This window comes from Gossypium arboreum, chromosome 8, assembly GCF_025698485.1.
Source record: "Gossypium arboreum isolate Shixiya-1 chromosome 8, ASM2569848v2, whole genome shotgun sequence".
Lineage (NCBI taxonomy): Eukaryota > Viridiplantae > Streptophyta > Magnoliopsida > Malvales > Malvaceae > Gossypium > Gossypium arboreum.
The window spans coordinates 4,918,695-4,933,702 of NC_069077.1; positions in this window are offsets into that span (position 1 = coordinate 4,918,695).

The following is a 15,008-nucleotide window of genomic DNA, read 5'->3' on the forward strand; positions in this document are numbered from 1 at the left end:
GTCGGATGTACGATCCAGAAAATAAATCAATAACTCTGACATTGAAGAGATTCTTGCAGTGTTATCAGAAAAGTAAAATTAAAATTGAATAAGATGGTTAATTCAGAAAAAATAATCTATTGATTTGGCGTTGTGTTAGAAGATTTGTTAATTCAGTCTTCTCTTACGTGTTTATATTGTTGATGGAATTGCGATGAGACATACATGGATGTTCTATTTATTCAAGGAGCCTTAGTATCTCACATCTTTTGCTTGTAGATGGCAGGTTTTTCTTTTTCAAGGCAACCTTGGAAAGGTTGGAAGCTATCTGTTTTAGAACCGTAGACTTGGCCCAAAGAATGTAGTGCATTATGAGATTTTGAAGTTGATTAGATCGTAAATGTAGTTTACTCATTTAAATATATTGTATTCTATTTTATATTGAATTTGCACAATATAAATATGATTTATATGCTTCCTTATCACAGATGATTATGAGTTGAATTGAATCGGATCTAATATAATATAAATATTAATTTGTTTAAGTTAAATTTGATTAAAAATATAATTCTCAAATTTTATTCAATTTTATCCATATTTATAAATAAATAATTGTTAAATTTTAATTTAGTTAGGCTGGTTCAATTCAGGGCAAGTTAGAAAATTTTTAGGGCGAATGAAATTTTAATTTTTAATAGTCTATATATTTATAATTTTTAAAGGATTAAATTAAGTTTTTATAATTTTAAAAGGACAAAGTGTAATTTTAACTTTATTAATTTAAAATTTTTAAAAGGACTAGATAACGATTTTCTATTTTAGAGGGCGTCGAGACTCCTGCCAACCCCTACCCTAGATTCGCCTTTGATTTAGTTTATGTTTTATCATTTCCAAACCCTGAATTCAACAAGCCTAGAAGAAGTGTTAAAAAAAAAAAAACAAGCCTAGTCAATTAGAGAAATTAAATGTAGTGGAATGGGATCTATTAAATATTAATTACTCAATTGATATAAGTATTGTTGTCAATGTAAAAGGACATAAGTTTGAGTGTACTGAAGCGCGTTATTCTCCTACTTATGAGTTAAGAAGAGATTATTAGTAATTTTAAGTATTGTGTCAAAAATAACAAATATAATCAGAATTTATAATAAAATTGTTAAAAAAATAACGGAATGAGATTCTAACGGAAACTACATACAGGTGGAGTTGAAACCGTAGGGTAGAGCTTTTCAATGATATATATTAATTATATGATCCCAATAAAGTCCACTTTATTGCATTATTATTAGTAGTGACCAACACCAACACCATCTCACTTTATGTCAAATAAAATGTTGATTATGCAGCTGGCTGCCCCCTTTGAGATGACCTCATTTGCCTTGCTAAAAAAAGAAAGAATCAAACTGTATATATACACATATGCCCTTGGTTTGTGATTAAATTTTTCTAAGTTATAAACTATAATTATAATCAATATATATATATATGAAATCATGCTACTAATTGAAATGTTAATAGACTTAAATTTCAATGGAAATTATATAAAATTTGAAGTCTAAATTTCAAAATTTTCATGACCTCTTACCATTTAGTTTAGGTTTCATTAGCTTTATTGCTGATTAATTAACAGATTATCATATGTACATTGCTAGTGAAAATTAAAAATTATATAATCAAGCGTATTATTTTCTTTTATAATTTTAAGATTTAATGCATAATTTATAAAACTTGTGATGCAATTTTTAATTTTCATTTAGTACCATATAATAACCTTTAATTAAGTCCATGCTTCACTGTTTTAATACTAATAAATATATATATTTAATAGAAAAATATACTAAATTAAAATATATTTAAATTAGTATATACCAATTTTAACCATTACCTTTGGACACCCATTTATAGAATCCATATATTTTTGTTTTACCTTTTTAGTCTAAACAAGGTAGCTCATCTTCCAAGTTCTTTTTAATCATTTCCCCCCTTTTGCTCCAATGAATCAAATTTTACAAAGAGAGAGGGAGTTAATTATACATCAACTGAGAGCCCACAAATTCAGTGGTGCGTTTTCACCTTATGAAAATATTAAAAGCAATGAACCTCTCTGGATATCATATCTTCCAAACCTTTAAAAGCAATGGGTATGTTGCAAAATAGTGGTTTTCCACAGTAAATGTTGTTCCTAAAAGAGGGGAGAATGGGAACTTTGGGCAGCTTAATATGGAATTCTTCATGTGTGAGAGCTTTTGGGATTTCACGTTTAAAATTGTTTCCAAGCTTGGCATTGGATGATTTTCAATATCAATTCTTTTGTATTTTTTTAAACCAATGGGATGTACCAAAGAGGCAAACAAATGATATGTAAGAAGCTTGAGATATCCATCTACAAAATCATATCACAAGTTGTTCGTGCATTAATTTTATTTTTTTTTATTTTTTCAATTTTTGGCCTTATATTTATTTACTTGATAGCTTGAGAGTATTTATTGCTCATTCCATGTTTTATTAGAATGAAAACGAATTTTTTATTTGGATTGTGTGAAAGTTTTCGACCTCATAGACAATTGTTGCTTTCGACTTTCAAAGTAGTAGCATATTTGACAAAACAACAGTTAGAGTTCAGCTAGTACTCTTCAGCTCTTTAAATGGTCATATTGTGAAGTTTAAAGTGGAGAAAATGTTTATCCTTACCCTTATTTGTTGAGAGAATTTTGGTGTTGTTGGAACATTGATTTATGAAGGTTGTTATGTGATAATCATACTCAGGATAATTAATCAAGGATAATTAATTAGATGATTTCATCTTTTAAATAGGAGTTTAAAGCTTATCAAAACTCTGTTGGATGAACTCTTGTATCAACCTATACATAGGATGCTTGTGGCATCACTTAAAGTACAATTTTCAGAGTGTCTTTGTCGATAGCTTAGTTGTGTTTTTGTGGTTATTTTATAACACTCTTTTAGGTATTATTGTATTATGAGGTATTTGGGTGAGTGATTTGTAACAAATGAGGTCGATATTGGGGCTATAATTACTTCTTTGTGTAATGGTAAATTTGGCTTAAATCGATAGGTAATCCAAATGATTCTTTAATAAAATCTACTTCGCCTATTTTTGTTCTAACATAAATTGTTTTTAAAATGCAAACTGAAGACTTTTTCATGATACAACATGTTTAGAAGAATCCAAAATTACTTAAAATACTCTAATATCACATAAAAAAAACTCTCAAAATTACTTAGAAGATTCCAAAATAAAATATATCTCCTCAAGATGAAGCTCGGGATGGATAAATTTTATGGAAATTTATAGAGAATTGAGAGAGTAATTTCATGTTTATTGTAAGTACATATGTTGAGTATGTTTTATTTATCTTTACAATTTTTAATAAGAGATGTTGTTTGAAAATAGTTCATACTAAATTATTAGTTAGCAGTTGGTTAATAAGATTTAATAGGAGAAGTTATTTGAAGATAGTTCGTACTAATTGGTTAACAAGCTGGAATAGGAGAAATTGTTTGGAATGAATTCATATTAAATGTATTAAGATAATGCTACAATTATTCGGTAGATTAGACTTAAAATCAAAAACTTTTTATTCTCTTGTTTTGAGAGAATTTATCCCAACAAATGGGGGAAATCATTGTCGGCTAAAAGCTTTATCAAAATCTATCCATTTCCCACAATCATTACCTATATATACCCTACTCATTTTCACTATTGTGAAATGCTAATAGCAAAAAGGTGATGAGTTTCAAATCAATTTCTTCTCAAGGCTCCTTAGGGGTATATCTCCATTGCTTTTTTCTATGTCATATATAATCATTAATCTCTATATCTTTCCAATGTGGTCTCAAAGTTTCTTGTACTCTTTTGGGGAAAGGATGATTGCAAACTTATCATGTCAAAGCCATTATTGCAAACTCTCAAATTTTAATCATATCCAAGGTTGAAATTTTTAATCACATTTGACATGTTCATATGTCAAATTATGGGGTTCCAAGATAATTAAGTTTTCATGATTCAATGATACAAAATAAGTACCCTAATAAGTTCATAAAATTGAAATGTAAAAAAAGAGTGAATTACATGCAAATCACATAAATTTTGATTGGTGTTTATATTTATTTTTAGAAATCAACTTTTAATAAAGTGATACCATATAGTGCATCAACTTGTTTGAAAAGATTAGTGATAAAAACAATGGGAAACCATCATCTTGAAATTGTGGTCTTAAAGCATGCGACGTTGTGCTTTAGCAACCCTTAGATTAATATTATTGACTATATAATATTATATAGTACAGTACTCCACAACCCTCCAAATAATGACAGTATCACCTAACAGAACTTCAAAAGGATTCTTTAAACTACCATTCTTTGCATTCGTATTTGCATTTCTGATAGCATGCAAAAGTTTTCTTCTTTTTTTTTTTATCGAAAATTGCATGCAAAAGTTTTTTTTTTTTTTTTGCATTGTTTATATTTTTTTCAAAGTGATAAGTCATCAGTCAGTCCACTCTCCCTGTGTGCCTATGGGAACAAAAATAAATGACGGTTTAAACAAACAAACAAAAAAAAAAAGTTTGCCCTTGATTATCGTTTACAACTCCCTCCCTAAGTTGGAATATGACAAATAAAGAAAATTTAGATTGTCATTTTTATGGATAATTAGTATAGTTTATTTATCTTCCGTATTGGGTTAATTATTTGTTTATATCAAATTATAAAGTAAAATTTTAAAAATTGAAATATACAGTAAGATTTCAAAACAGGACCGCTGGTCAAATTGGTCAGGTCACTAGTTTGTATATTTTGATTGAATAAATCATTAAAAGGAAATAAATAAATAAAGAAACGAGTTCAATCGGTTTTTTAACTTGGTTCAATTAGTTCGAACTCGTTTGCATGTCAACTAGTTTGATGCCTCTCTTCCCAATCCGATACCCCTACCAATTCTAACAATCTTGACTCTAAGTCTTTACATTTTGTCCATTTTGAATTTAATTTTCCTACTTTTATTTTCAAAAATTTAACCCCTATACTTTTTGGCTGTATAGATCTACTTTCAAATTATATATAACCTCATAATATTTTAATTGAAATTTTTTGTATCCGCTCAATAGATATATGATGAAAGAAGCATAAAATTATCCAAATGGAATAAACAAGAACTTAAAATATTAATGGTAAGGCACATTACATTTCTAATAGAAGAACGTAGTATTATTAAGAGAGGCAACTATGAATCATAAAAATAAACTGTAAAAATAGATATGCATAATATAAAATAAATAATAAATAAATAAATAAGAAGGAGACATAGTTGGTGTAATACTCGAAAATCTTTACGATAATATATTATCCTTGATATAATAAAATAAGGAAATAAAGTGATAAAAGGGAAGTTTTGAGTTATGGCAACATTGGGAAGTAAATTATGATATCTTGATTCAGGAAAGGACTAAATTGTAAAAGTTAGAAAAGTTTTGTTGCCTAAGAGTAAATACTCAAGACTTAAAGGGTTAAAGTGTAAATATGAAAAGTTGAAGGACCAATAGTGTAAATATTTTAAGGGTAGAATGATCTAGAAACTAAGGAAAATGGATGAATTGGGACCAAATTGAATAAGTGAAGAACTATGAGGGACTAAATTGCAATTTTACCAAATTAAATGATGACTCAAGGATGGAATTCTAAAAGATCATGAAGGGCAAAATGGTCAATTAGTAAAGAGAGAATTCTAGAATGTAATGATTATGTTAATGATATTTTAAATTAATTAATTAGATAAATATTATTTTATTAATATTTTATGAGATATTTAATATTATTTTATTATTATTTATTTAGTATATAAGGAAAGAAAGATGAAGAATTTTCATCATCTTTCCTTTCCATGCAAACTAACGTGAGAGAAAGAGAGGAAGAAAGAAAGTTTTACTTTCTTTACAATTTGGTCCTTTACCAAAAATTCACCATTTTCACCCAAAAATCAAATGAATTTCCATAGCTACCAAGAGAGAGAAATGTTAAGGAGAACATGGGGAGTTAGAATATCAAGTTGGATTCAAGAAATAGAAGCTGGAGGAGAGAGAAAATCAAGTTAAAGATTGGTATCAAGAGAATAAGGTAAGTACATCAAGATTTCAATACGTTTTTAAGTTTGTTATTGTTGATAAATCATGGAAATAATGTTATAGTAGAGTTTTATTACATAAGATCCTATGTTCTTGATATGTTAGTGAAGAGAAAATAAGAGAAAGTGATGAGAAATGGTGTAGAAAAAGAAAATAAGGGTGTTATAACATGGTAATTAATATCTTGCACTAAAACAGTTATGGACAGCAGCAGTAGTCTAACTTTGAAAAATCACCATAAATTTTATAAATTGAATTAGAAGACGAAAAAAAATATGGAATTAAATCTTAATGAGTCTAGTTTCTCATAGAAGAAACAGTGTAAGCAATGAATTTGTAAATTTTATATATAATGAATTTTGTGAGACAAGGTCAGAATGAATTCGGGTTCCCTGTTCAGACTTTGAAAAATAATAAAAAATGAAGAAAAATAATTAGAGGCTTAAATTTATATTTATAGAATCCTGAATGAGTCTAGTTTTATTAGAAACAAACTAGAACATCATTTGAATTCTGTAAAAGGAGATAACTAATTTTAGTGAAGAAGGGTCAGAACTGTCAGACAGCAGAACAGGGTGACTTTAATAAATAAACTGTACTAATTGGCTAAACCAAAAATTCTGAAAATTTTATGATAAGAATACATGTGAGTCTAGTTTCAGGAAAAATTAACGGATCTTAATTTCGAGTTCTGTAGCTTAATATATAAATAATTTAGTGACTATGACGCAAATGGACAGTTTTGAATGTACATATAAGTAAATAGTGAAATTATTGATAATGTTACTTGTTGTATGTTATATAAATTAAGGATGTGGAATGGAGAGGAGGAGGAGGAAAATATGTATGAATATTCATCTAGCATGGCTAATTTGCATGTTTTAGGCTCGGGGACTAAATTGAATAAAAGTAAAATTTTATGGGCAATTTTGTAAAATGTCGAAATGACTAAATTGCATGAAATAGATTATTTTATTATTTAAATTACAAAATTTAACGAAATTATCAATTTAGTTCAAGATCGGGGGAAAACATGTTTTAGGGATTAAATTGAAAAGTGTTGAAATTATGGAAAATTTTGATATTTTATAGAATTCATGGACTGTTATCAATATATATGAGAATAATAGTTGGAAATAAGGATTAAATTGCAAGAATTTTACTTTCCGTCCCTAAGGATGAAATCGTCATTAATTAAAGTTTAGGGGCAAAATGGTAATTTTGCCTAGAGCATTAATTAAATGTATTAGAATATGAAATGAATGAAAATGATGATCAAATTTATTTATAAAGATCCGGACGACACAAATACGAGACTTGATCATGGAAAAGAAAATATATTAGAATAATGAAATAATAAACACGAGCAATCAATGAGGTAAGTTCGTAACTTGAATTATATTCGAAATGCTTGAGATTGTATGTTATTGATGTGAATATGATTTGAATGTTCATTGTATGAAAATTTATAAAACATTGATATATTTGATAAAATGGGAAGAAATCCCGGTTGAATGAAAGGAAAATTCGATGGATCTCTGAAAAGGAATTGACGGTAAAAAGGATCTAGCCCGAAAGGGTGATCCTATCCTGATATAGCCCTCCCGAAGAATACGTGTAAAATGGATTTAGCCGGACGGGTAATCCGAATTAGGGTCTCAATTTAGCTCGACTGTAATTCAGATCCAATCTCATTAGAGTAATTGTCGTTGCGAGGATTTAGCTCGACCGGTAATCCCGACAATACTCTATGAGTTTATATTGCGAGGATTTAGCTCGACCGGTAATCCCGCTGCAAGGATGAGGTTCATGGAGTGTGCTCTCTGATATGAAATGTGTAAGACCATGGTTGAAAGATACCATGGCAACCTGAGTGTAAGACCATGGTTGAAAGATACCATGGCAACCTGATATAAAATGTGTAAGACCATGGTTGAAAGATACCATGGCAACCTGATATAAAATGTGTAAGACCATGGTTGAAAGATACCATGGCAATCTGATATGAAATGTGTAAGACCATGGTTGAAAGATACCATGGCAATGTGATATGAAATGAACAAGACCATGGTTGAAAGATACCATGGCAACATGACGAAAATGAGTAAGACCATAGTTGAAAGACAACGTGGCATCATGTCAAAGATAAATAAGACCGTGGACGGAGACGCCTAGCATCTGTTGAACAATTGATATTCGTGTAATATGTATCGATGACGAATGGTTATATGAAATAATTATGAAGATAGATAAACGAAATAAGTATAAGTACATGAAATATAATTTATGTTAAGTTTGATATAAGCTATTCTAGGAATAAATATACATAAAATATATGGAAATGATGGAGCATGAAATATTGATATAATGAAATGAATGATATATGCTTATGAAGAAACGGTAAGAGCATGATATGTTTCATGACTTGTACATATATGATTATCTTTGATATGTTGATACAAGGAAATTATGTAATTGAGACTATTATTAAACTCAAGTGCGATATGTCGAGAAAATAGATATATCAGTGTTGAATTTATATGAGATATGTGCAAGTATACTAACAATGTTGCTGTTTGATGCTTATACAACTGTCAAACTGTTGATTGAATGGTAATATATTTATTTATATGATGCATTGAATCGGTAAGTATTTAAATTTTTTTTAGTGATCTGTAAATGGTAGTAATGCTCTGAAACCCTGTTCTGGCAGCGGATACGGGTTAGGGGTGTTACAGTTGGAAGCTTAAATTTGGGAAACAAGGGGCGCAGCCCCGGAAACCAGGGCAATCTGAAAGGCAAATGAAGCCTTTGGTTTATAGGGTTTATCTTAAGGAAAAAGGAAATACATGAATCTGTTTTGGCCTTTGTTGTGAAGGCGATGGGCGTTAACATGCATTGGGACGGTAGTGTGGTAAAGCAAAGGGGTCTCTTAATGAAGCTGGCACAGTCTCCAAACGAAACAACAAAGCATTCGTAATTCTGTCTATTATTGTATAAATTTGTGGGAGGAATTGTGGTGAATATTTCTATATGGGCTATTGTTATACTGGACAAATTTGGCTAGTTTTAATCATCTTGATTTTGATTTGTGTGATAATAATGGTAGCTTCGAAATCTTTAATAAAATTCCGAAACAACAAAGGGCTAGAGAGAGAGACCTAGAGAGATAACCTTTTTCTTTTGGGGTAAGATGGACCTGAAATCAAGTTGATATTGAAAAAGGGATATCTACAAGTAAAAAGTATTTTTTTATGTAAATAAAACACAAAAAAAAATATATATATATTTAATGTATTTTTTTATTAATTATGTATTTCCCATATCATAATGATTAATTAGATTTTTTTCGTGGGTGTTCAATAAAATTATTTATGAAATACGATGACAATTATTTAATTTTAATTTTAATTTTTTTGTGATGTCATATTTAAATGGGATTTTATCAAATTTATTTTAGGTTGGATGTTGCTAATGATCTCTTTTATCCCATTTTCAAAGTCTTTTCATATGGTAGATTCCTTTTCTCTTTGTTTACATGTGATGATGGCTTATAAAATGGTAGATTCCTTTTCTCTTTGTTTACATGTGATGGTGGCTTATAAAATGTTGTTTTCTCATGTTAAATTCGAGTTTCTTACCATTTTAAAGCTCTGGACAACAGAATTAAGTTGTTTATAATTTAGCTAAATAAGCTTTGATAGAAAAAGACAACTTGCAAGTCCTTAAGACTCCTCCCATAATGATTTGTACCTCTATTGATATGGATAAGTTTACAGGTGTTTTTTTTCTCAAAGTGTCGCTATGTAATTAATTTAGTGTTATCCTTTTATCACCAAAAAAAATTAAGGCCCTGGATTATCATTTGAAGTCAATGAATGAATGAAAACAAATTAGTGTAATAAGAATAATAATTTTTAATTTTAAAAAATCGTCACCATTTTTAATTATGTATAATTTAGTCTTAAATTGTTGATTGAATTTTAACTCGGTTGGAACAATGACGCAAATATGAATATGCTTAACTTAGGATTATCCTTTGATTTAAAGGTTTAAAAAAAGAGTACGAACGGTAGTAAAAATTTTATCATACATGAGTTCTCTCCCAATTTATTTTAGTTAATCATTCTACTCTTTTTGTAACACCCCAAACCTGGCCCAGACGTTATGGCCAAATTTGACGTGCCACATCGGAGTTAAAAATCTGAGTTTCGTTTTAGAGTTTTTAAAAGCCATATGTTTTGCTGAGTTAACAAAGTGTATGAAAGCTAAGCACCAGGTAGGTATCCGAGGCAGAGGAGGTGAGCCATGAAGGCTGCTTAAGTACCAAGCTCTTTAATTGGATCCAATCCTAGACATGCCCACAACCATAGCCACACTTTGTCATTTCGAGTTTAAATTCGTTTAAGTGGACGTCTTTGATTAACCGATGAATCGTGGTGTTGAGATAATTTGAAAACAAGTATCATTTTGTAAACACGTCCTAAGTCTAGCCCATTTGAATAATAATTAACCAATTTTAAAGTTATTAAAATTAAAATAATCCCGAAAAGAAATAAAAGAAAAGTTAAAATTGGCCTTATTACAACCCAAAAATAAATAATAGTTAAAGGAAATTAAACGGAAACCAACACTTTATTTAAAGCCCAAGACGATCACCGTGGCCACTCTGAATCCCCTCCGGCCCAAGTCCCCACATCAAGGCTCACCTGCAAGGTTAAGGAAAGGGGGGTGAGTTTGGAAACTCAGTGTGCAACAAGCCCCTTTCAGAGCCCAAAACAATAACGGCCTGTTGGGTCTAAGCCCAAATCCAATCTCAATCATGCATCGGGTCAGTAGCCCTTTTCATATTTCATATTTCATAATCTTGGGCGAAGCCTTTTCATATTTCATATTCTTGGTCAAGCCTTTTTATCAGAAACGGTATGGCCCTTAAGCCCATTTCAATGTCACATATAATTTCAATGAAAGAATGCAACCCATTTGGGAGACTACTCAACCCACCATCCGCTACTCTCCACCGCACCAACCAACACACCATGTGGGGATTAACTCGACCCACCCCGCCAAACTCTCCATCGGCAAAGATAGTTGCTTTATCATATAACCTGGAGGCCTAGCCTCTTTTAATAACTGGGCAAAAGCCCTTTCAATAATCGGGGCATAAGCCCTTTTATAAGCGGGGCATAAGCCCTTTTGATAACGGGCATAAGCCCTTTTTCACTTCTCAATCCATATAAAACCCAACCCAATGCATTTATGATTACCTCATGTGCATATCATACATATCATGTGCATATCATACATTTCATGTGCATATCATACATACCATATTTATCAAAATCCCATGTATTAAAATCATACATAAACCCTAGGGGTATAATGGTCATTTTTACCTAGGGCAAAACGGTCATTTTCATATTATAAGGGTAATCTCGTAATTTTACCAATAATTAGGGTTTCCATGTTCATTAACGATTACTAACAATCCATGGGTGCAAACAGTGATTCGGCCCATTTTAGCGAAATCGAGTTATTGGGCCTAAAACCCCTAATGGGCCCTACTTAGCCAATTTCGTCATCTAGGCCCATTTAGCCTATATTCCATAACGGTTTTAACAGTCTTATCATGCCATATAACAGATTTCCGTTTTCTACCAATTTTTACCCAAATGGGCCCGAAAGCCCAATGGGCCCCACTTCGGCCCCTCGAGGCCCAACTTACCAAGAACGCCAAAAATCACATTCTTACCGTTTCTATCGTTCTCGATCATCGTCTCATCGATTCTAACTAACTAGTGAGCGTTCGCTTGCTCACAAGTCCTCGAAATGCCAGAATTTTGGCATTTCGGCATTTCGGCATTTTATCGCTTTAAGCTATGAAAGGGTTCGTTACACACCTGATTTGCGATATTCCTTGACGAGATCTCCTACACAATTTCTCCTATAATCAATTGTTAAATAGATCAGCTCGCAATAATTGAACCAAATTAAGAACTTTCCAATATTAACACTTACACATTCGGCCACCATCCATAATGGCCTTAGGCACCTTACCTTTGTCGCGATTGATGACTAGGCCTAGCTACTCCGGCGATCCAAGCTACTCCAAATCGACACTACACCTTGCTGCTCCTTCAATAAATAAACCAAAAATATTAAAAGAAGACCCCATAGAGTCTATGCCCATATTCGGCCATCTCCCTAAACTTGGAGTTTCGGCTTTTGACCAAAGCTACACTAGGAATTGTTTAGAGTTTGAACACTTACCACAGTCTTTCTCCTCTTGAATCCGGATGCCTAAAAGGTAAGGGAATCGAACGCCAACTATTGAGAAGGAAGAAAAAGGTTGCTGGTCACAAAGAATCGGCACCCCCTATCTTCACTGATTCGGCTTTTTTGCGGCACTTCGGCAAAAATAGAGATAAGGGAAAACAATGGTGAATGAAAGGAAATAGTGGGCTGATTTGAAAGAAAGAAAAGGAAGAAAATTGAGTAGAAGGGAGGTAGATTCGCTGGAAAAGAAAGAGAGAAAAGCTACACACCAAAGAACAAAATCGGCACAACTAAGACCCTAATGCCAAATTACTAACCTAGTACCCTCTGCCGAAAATCCCTCTCCAAACTCCCTTATTCGCCAACTCTATCTCCATATCACATCCCTAAAATCTCTCCCCTTATCCCTCCTTAATTTATGCATTTGACTTGATCCAACTCTCTCCTCTTACAGAATCCACTCAGGTTCCAACACTTACCCTTCCTGCACAAAAATAAATACTCCTATTTGCCAACACAGGGAATCGATCCCAAGTCTTCCCCCAACACTTACACGCCACCTTTAAAGCTCCCTAGTGGTGTCACTTAGCCACTTTGCCAGAGGATCTTTTTGTGATACACTTTACCCACAACTTAATATAAGGGCACCTAGCCAGAACCCCTAACTCCTAAGTCCAAAATTTAAAAATTCCACCGGGTTTTGGCAACTCATGGGCCTTCCATAAGCCCATTTACACACCCAAATTATGAATTCCATCATCACCTACCAAATTTTAGAAATTTACTTAAAATATCAAGAATCGCGAAAAACCCGAAAATCAGGATGTTACACTTTTTTTTTTTGTGAATTACAAAAAGATGACAAAGTCCTAACAGCAACGCGACTAATACGATTCAAACCCAAAACACATGTGAAACGGTAAACATCTTGGCCATCATACTAACATACGGAATTAATCAATCTACTTTGAAGCCCCATCCTATACAATAATTCACCTCAATAATTGATCTATTATAGTTATTTGAATCATAATGATTGTGATCTTGATTGTAAGTGACATAAAAAAAAAAGCCTGCATCTTTGCTGATGAAGGAATTAATTAAGGACCCAAAATAATAATGAGAAAACCCAATACAAAACCCAAATCTATATGATTAGAACCCAAGGCCGAAGCTGTTCAGGGACTATTCCTTTCTGGTTCTCACTCCTCAATTATCTCTCTACACCCTCCATTCTAACAGTTTTCTGTAAAGTACATCCTCCTTAAACTTTATTTAAAATTACATTTTGATCACTTAATTTTTAAAAATTACATAATAGTTATTAAAATTATCGATTGTTATATTTTTATCATTTAACTATTAACTTTCGTTAAAAAATAATGTTGCACCTTAATTCAAAAGATTAATAGTTGATTTGGTCTTTAAGCTATAATTTAAAAATATTTTGATATTTTTAAAATCTTCTTAACAAAATTTGTAATAAAAAAACTAAGACTAATTGTTTTAGAAAATCTATAAAAATAATTAAAAATCATACTTTTAAAAATATATAAAAATATTTAAATATTTATAAATTTGAAAAAAATTAAACTAATGTTTCTTGCTATACTAAATTCCATTTGTTTTTCACCATTGATGAACACCTTCAATCATATCAAAAATTTTATGTTGTTTTACCAAGAAATTGCTTTGCAAATTTTGTTTTGTTTTTTTTCCTCAAAACCCTAGCAAAATACATCTGAATGCAAGATTTGAATTCCACTATTAGACCCATTACTGCTAATCGAGTTTTCAAGGAACGAAATCTAGGCTTGCAACATTGTTTTTATTCTTGAGAAACATAAAAACTTCTACTACCTATCTGTAGGATTTTCCTTATAATCATGAAAAGAAAAAAGAGAAAATTAAGAATGAAGAGGGAAAGAGAGAAGAACAAAATTTTCTACTATATGTCTAGTTGTTTGGTAAGTTTCAATTTTTTTTTTTTAAATTTGAGATTTTTCTTTCAATTATAATATAAAGTACCCTACTTTTCTAAACTATCAAATTTTTTTAACTTCAATTACTAAATTGATTGAGTTTTGAGTAACTTTCAGTTTTAGAATTTTAAAATTTTTAAATTTATAATATAACTTACTCTCTTTTTCTCCAAACCCACCATGTCTTCTCTCAAATTTCAAGTCAAGATTTTACTTTTAGCTATAAAAAAATATATTATTTTTAATGATCTTGAAAAGTGGAGTTGACATCAACTTGCAAGAAAAAAGGAGGTTAAAAAGGCAATTAAAGATGAAAATGAAGAGAGCGTAAAATAATAATGCAAATGAAAAAAAAGAGTGGAATTAAAGTGAATGAATATTTAATGTTCTTTTCTTTTGTGAAAGTTCAAAGACTATGATTTTTCATAAGATTAGATGTGGAAAAATTAGTTGCACACTTTTTTTTGCAATTGATTTTATTTATTTATTTTTAAGAGTTGTTTAATTTTTTTACAATTATTGTTAAGAAACTTTTAAAAATATCAAAATAATTTTTAACTATAGCTCAAAGATCGAATTAGCTATTAACCCTTTAAATTAATGTGCAATGTTACTTTTTTTATGGAAGTTA